This window comes from Cucurbita pepo, chromosome 10 (assembly GCF_057944985.1).
Source record: "Cucurbita pepo subsp. pepo isolate OVF chromosome 10, ASM5794498v1, whole genome shotgun sequence".
NCBI lineage: Eukaryota > Viridiplantae > Streptophyta > Magnoliopsida > Cucurbitales > Cucurbitaceae > Cucurbita > Cucurbita pepo.
The window spans coordinates 13,879,963-13,892,604 of NC_141807.1; the positions used below are offsets into that span (position 1 = coordinate 13,879,963).

General features: G+C 34.4%; 1 long non-coding RNA gene across 1 annotated transcript; it reads left to right on the forward strand.

Moving 5' to 3' along the window:
- Positions 1 to 2,729: 2,729 nt before the first annotated feature.
- LOC147790770 (uncharacterized) lies at positions 2,730 to 3,251 on the forward strand. The gene is made up of 2 exons (XR_015422586.1): positions 2,730 to 2,886; positions 2,968 to 3,251. It is a non-coding gene; the product is annotated as an uncharacterized LOC147790770 (long non-coding RNA).
- Positions 3,252 to 12,642: the final 9,391 nt, after the last annotated feature.

The following is a 12,642-nucleotide window of genomic DNA, read 5'->3' on the forward strand; positions in this document are numbered from 1 at the left end:
GTGTTTTCAAGTTCTTATAGGTAGAATTTTAAAATCAAACCACAACAAAACTTACTTCTATCTAGCAAAAAAAAAAAAAATTTTTTTTTTTGTTTGAAACAAGATTATTCTCTTCTTTTTCTAAAACTAAATTTGACTCTCGAATGCATTTTAATAGTTTTGTTCATTAAATTTTCTTTAAAAAATTTTTGGGCAGAGTACAATGGAAATAGTATTTTTTTTTTTTTTATTACTATTTTGTAATTTGTATGGTATTATTAGAGGCTTTTGAATGAATATGATAATTGATTCTCTGTCCTCTTTGACAATTTTAGATACCTCCATATCCCATATTTGATGCGTCACGTTTCATTATGAGATCTGCCCTTAGGTCAATAAGACTTAAGCAAAGAGTTTATTTGACTAATGATTTGATTTTTTTTTTTTTTTTGTGTTGTAGATATATCCCTTACAAATCAAGACTTTGTATTATTTTGAACACACTCATCAAGAAATTTGTAAATGTGCCTGATATCTTGAAGGATATAAGACACGTAATTGAGAGAACCTATTTTTTTTGAAGTTGGCTTTTCTAGGATACGTCATCACCAAAGTTTGAGACAAAGACCATTGGATAGGTTTTAATAAGGCTCAAATAAATTTAAAATCCAAGAAAATGGATCTGAGTTTGATATTATTTGATTTTGGGTATGGACACAACTAGCTGTTTTCTTTTGATTACATTAATGAATCTATGTAAATGTTTAAAGTGTTGACCTTAATGATTTTAGAAAATATCAACACATCATGAATATAAACTATTGAATTTTTTTGAAAGGATTGAAAATATCATTCATAATCTTCTGAAATTCGGATGGAGCGTTTTTTAGCCTAAATGGCATGACGTTCCTCTCATATTTTCTAAATTGGACATAAATGCTATTTTATATTTGTCCTTTTAGGAAATTAGAATTTTATGTAATCCCAATTTCATGTCGAATTTTATAAAAACATTTGACTCTAAATTCTTTTTATCAAATCATTTTTGTTTTGGATTGGATATCTTATTTATTCTAAAACCTTATTCAAAGGTTTGTAGTTAATTACCAGTATCAGAATTTCTGGTTTCTTTTCACCATGTTGTTAACCTAAAATGTCAGACACGACCACCAGCTCTTTGAAGACTTTATCAGCTTCCTTTACAAAATATCACCTAAAATGTCACCGTATTTAGTGTTTGATGCTTTTTGACATAACCCTAGGGTTCTATTTATAGTGAACTTGTGATAATTTTTGTCAAATTATATATTTGAATATCTAATACATTAAGATATAATATCTTATTTAAATGATATTAAAATGGCATAGAATATCACAATATATGTTTAATTAATATGAATCTCATTCAAATTTCTAATATATATTTTTATTTAATGTTTATGATACACATCAATTATTTTAATATTTAAAATATCAAATATGTTAATATGTTTTGATATTATACTTCAAGACTATAGGAACTTGCTGAGAGGACCTAAGAGTTACATTGGCCCACGATGCATCTCGTGGACGATGCAAAACTATGGTGGCGCTTGAAGGTGAATTGTATAAAAAACTGGTCATGCACCAAAAAATCGTGGGAAGACCATTGATGGAATTGAAGCAATCGGCGCTCCCCTGGATGGGTTTCCAATCAAAGACCTAATGTTTGATGTTGACTCTTTTGAAGAAAGAGCCACAGGATCGAACAACAAGAAACGTGGCGGTAGCTCTAAAAACTCTATCACACACATAAAAAAACGTGTCGAAGAGTTAGACATTACACAGAAGATCTGGCTTTCATCGATGAGACCTGAGTTTGATTCTCGACAATGAAATTTTATTTTCTTATTTCTTTTATTTTATAGTTTCATCTTTTGTCACCAATTATATTTAAACTTTACCTAGGTTTGAGAAGCACTATAATGGATGAGTTCAATAGTATCTTAAATTTAAAAGACTTTTATGAACTTGGTTTGAGAGGAACTATAATGGTCAAGTTCAATAGTATCCTAGATTAAAAAGACTTTTATGAACTTTGAACCTTTAATAGTATTATGTCATAGATATTTGGTTCAATTTCAACAAGTAAGGTTGAGGTCATTCAAATGGTTAATGTGATAATCCGGTCATTTTCAAGGTCTCTTTTGTTGAACGCCATCATGGCTGAGATGACTGAGATGAGCACCAGAGTGAGTGTGATAAGGAGGGTCGTAGAGAACCACACCCCAAGCCAAGCTCATGTTGGGCTTAACAAACTGAAAATCCAAAAAAAGAACCCTTAAATGGGAACCGGGATGCTAACGAATTAAAAAACTTTATTTTTGACGTAGAACAATACTTGAAGGTTACAGGAACTTGCTCATAGGACCTAAGAGTTACGTTGGCCACAATGCATCTCATGGACGGTGGCGCTCGAAGGTGGATGATATAAAAAATGGGTCATGCACCATAAACTCATGGGAAGACCGTTGATGGAATCGATGGAATCGACTCTCCCCTTGATGGGTTGCCAATTAAAGACCTGACGTTTGATGTTGACTCTTTTGAAGAAAGAGCTACACAATCGAAAAGCTCGAAACTTTGCGGTAGCCCTGTGTAACGCAAAAAAAAAAAAAAAAAAAAAAAGAAGGCGAAGTCAACTGAGGGGCAAAAATGTCATTTTGCCTCTCCAACCCAAATAGGGGTCCAAGGAGAACCCCGCCAGATTGCCTGCAAAAGAAAGAAGAGGTTAGAGAGAAGTCAGTGAGGAGTCGGCCGGGAAGATTAACGGACCACCGCCGGAATCCATCTCCAGACGAGACTCGTACAAGGATTGAGAGGCTAGTAAGGCCGACGCTTCATCAAAACCTAAGAACATTTCGCGAGGTAAGGTTTCTGAACGACATTGCTCAAATCTGAGTTTTCCCCTACGTGAATCGACCCTAAAATGCTGTAATCTTCACCTAGGAACAACTCACGCACGGTCTGTGAAGAAGTTTGGTCGAGACCTCAACCCAAAGGCGGAGATCCGAGAGTCATCCGAGAATGGTGAGCGAACTTCCGGCGTTCTTAAATCCTCCGATAGTCAAGAAAAAAATTACAAAAAGAATACTAAGACGTAGCCTGTAACACGATCTAGAACGTTGCCGAAGGAATCATATCGATCCGATCTACGGATCGAAAGATATGAAAATCGGAAAACAAAAACCGACTGGGTTTCGGTTTTCAGAGGACAGAGAAGAAAAAAATAAGGCCGGCAAGCGGCGGAGGGCGGCGACAGGCGCCGGACACGCGTCGACCACCGGCTGGAGCAACGCAGCTCCAGCGAGGCGTCGACACGTGTCGCTTGCAAGCCGGGCCGAACCTATTAGTAGCTTAAGGTCATGATTAAGAACCTATTAGTAGGCTACTTACTAAGTTTTACTCCATGTTTATCATTATTTTTTTCAAGTAACTAAGAGTTGGTCGTGGATGAGAGTGGACTTTGGAGTGTGGGCCATGGACTAACCTATATTTTTAATCTAGTTTTTTTGTTCTTCTTTTGAGTATGCTTCTTATTTTGTGTTTGTTACCAGTATGTATATGTAACACCCCAAAAATGAAGGAAATTAGCTCCCATAAGAATAAGCCACTCATGAAACGCCCAAAGGATAGACAGGAAAAAAAATTAAAGGATTAAGCAAGAATAAAGAACTTAGTCAGGTCACTCGTGTACCCTAACAAGTGATTTCAAGGAGTTAAAGGCCTTTTGAAAAAGATTGGAAAGGAAAAAGTAAATGAAAAGGACAAAAAAGTCATTTTATCAATTATCAAGAATTTTTCCAAATTTGTAATTCCTTATCGAGAAGGAATCTCAAGATTCAAAATAAGCGAAAAATGATCAAAAAGCGATGAGAAATTTGTAGAAAAATTATGGATTTTTCGAGAAAAATAATAATAAAATAATCGGAAAGTGGCAAATTACCAAAATACCCCTAGAAGAATGGATAATTACAGAAATGCCACTCTAATTAGAATCAGAGCATCTACCGTGACCATCCGAGCAAAATCCTTTGAACTCAAATTTCAACCGTCGGATCTCCTCCAAAATTTGATATGATCTAGAACGAACACGCACGGATCATTACATCCAATGACTAGTATTCAAAGCCAAGGTCGATAAGGATATGATCGGAGTTGATATCTCCGAGAAATTATCCAAGAAGTTCGATCTCTAAATAACGAATATTCTGGAGCTCTCAATGTCAGTTTAAGCTCCTCCTATAAAGTCTGAAGTAGGAGCAACAATACGGAATAAAAATCGAGAAAGGTCGATCCCCAATCGAAGGCAATAAGCGTTTAGATTGTGGATCTCCTACTCTCAGATTTCTTCCAAATTTGAGAGCAATCCTCCACCATTTCTCTTCAAACTTCTAAATAACGAAGAATCTGGAGCTCTCAATGTCGGTTTAAGCTCCTCCTATAAAGTCTGAAGTAGGAGCAACAATACGGAATAAGAATCAAGAAAGGTCGATCCTCAAATCGAAGGCAATAAACGTTTAGATTATGGGTCTCCTACTCTCAGATTTCTTCCAAATTCGAGAGCAATCCTCCACCATTTCTCTTCAAACTTATTCCTACAGTTTGTCAACAAGATTACCCACAAGTTCTAAGAAGGAATAGAGTGCTGAAAGTGCCCAGAAACCATTCCCCCAATTCAATCCGCCATTGAAGAACTTCAAGAAAAACTTGAAAATCCAATCCGAGGATACATGATGACTCGTCGAGCAAGAATGATTCCAATAAGTTTCTGCACCTCCAAGGAATGCTTCCATAGAAGACCACGAAGAAAAATAACCTCGAGAGCGTGCCAAATTGAAGGAAATAGGTTTCGAAATTAAATTGGGGATAAGAGTCAAAATTCCTATCTACGATCTCTTTTCCTTCAAATTAAGGATTCCTCTAGCTTCAGAGGAAGAAGTTGAGTAAACTTGATGAAGGAATCGAGAGCTGAGACATTGTAGAACAAGCTACCCTTGAGATCGAAAATCTGGCGTTTCGAGTGAGTTGCATACCGATAAAGATTTTTAGAAATTAAGGACATACACTCAAGGACGTTCCTCCAAACCAATTCCTTTAGCCTGAAGATAGGATATGGAAGGGGTTCAATGAAGAAATAGGGCCTTGAAACTCCTAGAATCGGCTACCCAATAAGAAATCCTTTGTTTTATCTCCAGCGATAAATCAGAATTTGGATGAACTTTGGAAGCGAATATCTTAGGCTACGATCCACGAGAAGGTATCAAATTAATCCCTAGCCCTTTCTTGTAATACCCATCTTTAAGTTTCACGAAGAAATCAAGGAGAGAAACGCTGTAAATGTGGCTGTACAGGCCGAGTTTCAGATGGCGGCGACGCAAAAAATGTGCATCTTCTTCCTGTTCAGAGGAAGAAAACGATGATATGGCTAGTTCAACTGAACTGTCCAAGTCAACGTAAAATTTGACCTTTTCTCGGGTTTTCTCAATTTTAACCCCATTTCAGACCGATTCTCATAGAAAATCTTATGGTTTCAGATACTAGACACAATAAGGAGTACGTGGAAGGAAATTTGAAATTATTCAGATACTGGAAGCTCAAGAATAGACGTCCCAAACGTCGACGACGAGGCAAGTAGCCACCTTGGACTTTTTGTTAAGAAATACTTGTAGAAATCGCTTGGATTTTCATATAGACCCTAAACCAAGTATGAATTAAGGATATATGAAAGAAAAACCCAAAAAACCGTGAGTTAAGACCCTGAACCGATCAAATAGCTCGAGATTTAAGTAACGTTCAAATAACCCACTATATGAGCTCCACTGACTATCAAATTTTAATACTGAGCATATTATAGTATGTTAAGGTTAGATATGAAATTTGGTGGTCATTGGATAAGGATAAGTAGGTAAACCATGAAACGGTGTAAAATGACCATAATGCCCCTAAGGTAATTTACCTTCGGTTCATGACCTAGATGACCTTCAAATGCTATGAAATTCATCAATAGATCTTATTTTATGAAGTGTTATATGAAACCTTATCCCAAGGTGTTATATAAGGTAATGAAGTTTGGGAGTTATTGGAAAACTTTAGTTAGAGAAACCAAGATATGAGAGAAAATGCTCATCACGATCCATATGACCTTTGCCATGAATTACGATGTTTATAAGTTTTGTAGTCAATGTTACCAATGTTTGCTGCACAAAAAAAGATAGGGATGTTAAATTTTTAAGTTAATTTTGGAAAGTATGGTGGATAAATTGGGTACCAAATTATTGTTTTCAACTGCATGTCATACTCAGACTCATGAGCAAACTGAGGTGGTTAATAAAATATTAGGAGCATTGCTTAGGGCTATTATTTATAAGAATATTAAGTCATAAATTGGGTAACAAATTATTGTTTTCAACTACATGTCATCTTCACATTAATGAGCAAACTGAGGTGGTTAATAGAACATTAGGAGCATTGCTTAGGGCTATTATTTGTAAAAATATTAAGTCTTGGGACGAATGTTTGCCACTCATTGTTTTCTTTTTGAAGTTGCTTACGAATTTAATCCACTTACGCGTCTTGATTTGCTTTCTATTGATTCTAATATTTTTTATGAGTAAACCAGCCACAAGTAAGGCAAATGGGATCAAAACATTGCATAAAGAGGGGAAGGAGACAATTGAGAAACAAAATTTCAATATTGCTTCAAGACTTAACAAAGGACGGAATGAAATCATTTTTCAACCCGGTACCTGGGTTTGGATACATTTTCGCAAGGAGTGATTCCCATCTCAAAGGAAGACAAAGTTACATCCAAAAGGGGATGACCCTTATCAAGTCTTTGAAAGAATTAATAACAATGCATATAAAATGATCTTCCAGGAGAATTTTAGCACATTCTACTTTCAATGTTGCTGACTTCAGTCCTTTTGATGCAGGTGATGATTTTCTGATTCGAGGACGAATCCTTTTGAAGAGGGGGAAGATGATAAGGATCACGGTGTTCCAAATGTTCCAACTGGACCTATTACACGATCCAAGGCCAAGAAGATTCAACAAGCATTCATTCTTCATCTACAAAATTGGATAGGCTCGGTTCAACTATTATTTCATGTGTTACAAGCTTATTAGATTGAGGAAGGACCATTTGGAGCGTCAAAAGTGAATATTTACACCGTTGAAGGAGCAAATGAAGTTGCAAGCATCATTACATGAGTTGTTAGAAAACTTTATTTATTTTTAATTTCATAAAGTTTGTAATGGTAGAATTGACAAATTCACTTCATTGGAGATGTAAGGGGAACGAGATTAAATCCCGGCCACTAACTTCTTTTGTGGGAGACTATATATACCCACAAATTATTATGTAAAAATCAGATTTGTGATGAATGAAATTGATCTCTCAAGTTGATAACACTTGCATATTAGAACAATTCAATATTACATGCCTTACTTACAAGTAAAATACTAGACTATCAACTTTTTGTTTTATAGTCCAACAACCCCTCAAGAAAATAGATTTCAAACTTGAGAGAAGAAAATATATTGAGTACGAGTTAAAAATGTTGCATTTTTATTAGAAGGGCATTTGGTCTAGTGGTATGATTCTTGCTTATGGTGCCAGAGGTCTCGATTATTTCTCAAAAGATGAGCTTCAGAGAAAGTAATTCAACAGCAACCACAAAAAAATTAGAAAAAAATTAAAAATTAACTTCTATTCTCTTTTTTCTTCTCTCTACTCTATTCTTTTTTCTTCTATCTATCGTAATTAACTTCTATTCTTTTTCTCTCTACTCTATCCTTTTTTCACCACAAAAAAATTAGAAAAAAATTAAAAATTAACTTCTATCCTCTTTTTTCTTCTCTCTACTCTATTCTTTTTTCTTCTATCTATCGTAATTAACTTCTATTCTTTTTCTCTCTACTCTATTCTTTTTTCTTCTCTCTACTCTCTACCGTAATTAACTTCTATTCTTTCTTCTCTCTACTCTATTCTTTTTTCTTCTATTCTTTCTTCTCTACTCTATTCTTTTTTCTTCTCTCTACCTTAATTAACTTCTTTTTTTTTTTCTTTTCTGTAATTAACTTCTATTCTTTTTTCTTGTCTCTACAGTAATTATCGCAAACCCTAGGTAAATAATTTAACAACGGTCTAGATCTAAAAGATCTAAAAGATATAATAATAATTGCTCATGGATTTCATTAACAAAGACAATAAATGAAATAATGATGATACATTCCATAAACAACTTAATATATAATCCATAATAAAGGCATTTGGTCTAGTGGTATGAATCTTGCTTTGGGTGCAAGAGGTCTCGAGGTTCGGTTCTCGAAATGTGCCCCTTCGAAAGAAAAAAAAGCATAATTTTGAAAGGAAATAAAAAAAAAATGTTATAAAATAGTTATCAATGGTGCCTAACCCAAAGGAATGCGTGGCAATTTACAGTTGAAAGGATCTCGGAGACCCACCAAAGCACGAAAGCCAGAATCTTTCAGAAAATGGATTCCTATTCGAAGAGTGCATAACCGCATGGATAAGCTCATACTAACCAATTGGATCCAATGGGAGGTATCGGGAAGGAATTGGAATGTAATAATATCGATTCATACAGATACAGAAGAAAAGGTTCTCTATTGATTCAAACACTGTACCCGCGGGATAGGGATAGGGATAGGGATAGGGATAGGGATAGGGATAGGGATAGGGATAGGGATAGGGATAGGGATAGGGATAGGGATAGGGATAGGGATAGGGATAGAGATGTAAGTGTAGATTCATCATGGCTAAGATTCTTTCTCAATTGTACTATCGTCATCATTTTCACCCCTCTTGGCTGACTATTTATAGTAGAAATCTGATAGAGATATATATCCTAAATAATTATATATAGTAGGCGGTTACATAGAGTGAAGCTATATATAATAAACTGAAATCATATGTATACCCATTAGTCATTGCTTCGTAAATGTACATTTCTCTTTCTCCATATTCTCTTTTTGCATACTTGAAGTCATTAATACAAAACCATTAGTCAATATTTCTTCTTACATTTTCTCTATCATGTTCTTTGTGTTCATTTAGATCAAGTGTGTGCATTGTTGTGTGATTCTAATAAATGGTATCAGAGCGAGGAGAGATTCACCACGATCTGTGAAGATGCAAAGTTCAAAGACTGAAATTGAAAAGTTTGATGGATTCGATATCAGTTTCTAGAAGATGCAAATTGAAGACTATCTATACGAGAAAGATATTCAGGAACCCATTTTGGGGGTGAAGCTGGATACCATGACCACGGAGGAGTGGAAGCTCAAGGATTGTCACGCCGTAGGGTTAAATTGGTTGATGCTGCCAAGGAACCAAAGAAAGTGCGATTGGAAATGGTCCATATAGACGTTTGGGGACCATCTCCAGTTTCTTCATTTCTAGTACCAAAATTTCATGGATTAGATGTCTCGCACTGTGCAACGACAATTCTTTGTTTTCCTAAGGCTAGTCAGATATCTCATGACCACTCTTTTCCTCCTCACCATATCTAGACACTATAATGTTGATCCACTATTGTCTTATATAGTTAACGTTCACTCTTTAACGTCCAATGACATTTTATAACTACCACGAAAATCAAAACATACAATAAATTCATACAAGTTTTACAACATATCCTATAATACAAAATAGGGTTAGACTGCATACTTGGTCGCGGAGAGACGTGTCATCGAGCTGAGTCATAGAGATATACGACTCTTTATGCTAAGAAAAAATCTATATAGTTTAAAATCTGGCTGCTCTGATAGCAATCGGTCACAACCCAAATTTCAAGGGTTCAAAACTCAAATAGAAACTAAAATTGAGAGTGAAAACAAATAAAAATAAAAGTAAATTAATATAAAATAAGAAAATGTTGTAAAATTAAAATGAGATTGAGAAAACAACACAACATTAAATATAAAATAAAATAGAATTATAAGACGTGTTCTTCAAATTTATCCAAACAAACAAAAAAAAAAAGTGATTGGGATACAATTACAAAAAAAAAAAAATAAAGTACAAAAAAATTCAAACACAAAGATAGACTAATGCTACATAACAACCCCATCTGTGAGTGCACAACCTTTGAAGGCTCCCTCATCTCAACGGTAAGTTCTATTACGAACCCATCCAAAATAATCACACCTGTGACCGCATCTTCTAACTTTAAACTGCTAGTCTAAACATGGTTTCGTCACGAAAGCTTTAAAGATAAATCTATCTTTACAAAAATATTTTTCTCTTAATTTATAATTAGTCATAAAAAGAAATAATTAGGTACAAATTTGGTCTAGAATTCAAAACTTTCAAATCTTACTGTTCCTTAACCAGATTCAAATCAAGATTCTTGAACTCCTAGTACCTTAAATAAAGTTGGTATCCTCTCATAAAACAGGAATTTCTCTTAAGATCATTAAATTCTTAGACTTCAGGCTCAATATCATTAATACAATTATGTTTTATCTTGAACACGCCAAACATGAAACTAAAGTGCGTTCAATTTAACTCCATTTTATTGCCATCTTGAATGATGTGTAGGGTATATTCTTGATTTACCTTAAAGTTCTTGTGACATGACAGTTAATATTAGTTAAGTTTTTTGCAAAATCACAAGTTAAAAGACAACAACGATGAACCTAGGTCTATTAGTCAATTCAAAGACAATTTCTTTCTCCATCTTATCGATAATAATAGTTCAACTAAATCCATATTATGCAAAGAAACAAGTTTACGACTCATAAAAGCAACTACCTAAATTATGTCCTAAAAATTTGAAAACATAAGTTGTAGTTGATAATTACACAAAAATTTTCCTAAATCCATGAATTCGTATCCAATTAGTCAATCCTAAAGATTGTAACTAGCATATAGTAATTGAAGCTCCACATGAAGTAATTTAAAGTTCCTCTTACCTAACTAAAGTTCATCTCATCTTTAATGAAGCATGAATTGCACTGAAGTTCATGAAATGCTTATAGACTCCAACTCTGAGTATTATTAATGCAATTATGTTTCATATGTCATAAATGAAACTAAGGTGCATTCAATACAACTTTATTTTCTTGTCATACGAGCCAAAGTAGAAAAATTAAATCAAACAAACTGATGAACTGAATCGAATCAATCCAACCAAAATTGATTAGTTTGTTTCTTTTGTTGGGTTGTTGGTTTATTTGATAACCCTTGTATATTATAACAATTCAACTTTTCGTTTTATAGCCCTCCAACTACTAAGAGAAAAATATATTTGAGTAGAAGCTAAAAATATTGGGTGTTCAAGAAAAGGCATTTGGTTTAGTGGTATGATTCTCACTTGGGGTGCAAGAGGTTTTGAGTTCAATTCGTGAAATGCCCCTATGTCTAAATCTTTTCTTATCTAAGGACTTCATATTCGAAATCAACCTAACTTCATATTCGACATTTTATACTTACCATCATGCTCTTTATTCTCCAAGACAAATTCTACATCCGAACTCCTGCAATACGACCTTAATACCTAGGCCTAAGGCTTCATACATATGTTTCAAGTGGTATAACAAGGGCATTTGGTCTAGTGGTATGAAAGTTCGATTCTCAAAATGCCCCTTCATGAGATTGTAGTATGAAAGACATTTACCAAGTAAATAAACACATTAAAATAACACAAGTGACACGTATGTAAACTATGTTATTAATATTTTATTTCTATTACATCTTTCCTTATTTATGAAATAATGAGCGGAGATATTTTTCATTTTCACAATTACTGATGACGGGAGGTTTAGGATTTTTTAATGTAAGAATCGTGGGGATGTAGCTCAGATGGTAGAGCGCTCGCTTCCGGTGTGGAAAGTACGGAGATCGATACCTTGCATCTCCAAATGAATCGATCACTAAACTTATGAAATAATGAGCGTAGATATTTTTTCATTATCACTAAATATATTATTCCATCTTTCCTTGTTTATGAAATAATGAGCGTAGATATTTTTTCATTTTTACAATTATTGATGACGGGAGGTTTAGGGTTTTCTGATGTAAGAATCGTGGGGATGTAGTTCAGATAGTAGAGCGCTCACTTCTGATGTGGAAAGTACGGGGTTGATACCATGCATCTCCAAATGAATCGATCACTAAATATATTATTTCTTTTCAATTTTTTCTTATTTACGCCATAATGAGCGGGGATAGTTTTTCATGTCACTATTATTGATGACGAGACGTTTAGGATTTTGTGACATAAGAATCGTGGGGATGTAGCTCAAATGGTAGACCGCTTGCTTTGCATGCGAGAGGTACGGGGATAGATACCACGCATCTCCAAAATAAAACTATCTATTATTAAATATATTATTGAAAATTATTTCTTTTCAATTTTTCCTTATTCATGACAGGTTGAGTAGCAATATTCTTCATTTTCACTATTATTGATGATGGAAAATTTAGGGTTTTGTGATGCAAGAATTGTGGGGATGTAGCTTCGCTTAGCATGCGAGAGGTACGGCTTAGCATACGAGAGGTACGAGGATCGATACCTCGCATCTCCAAAAGAAACTATTTATTATTAATATTTTATTTCTATTCAATATTTTCTTATTTATGACATAATATGCAGA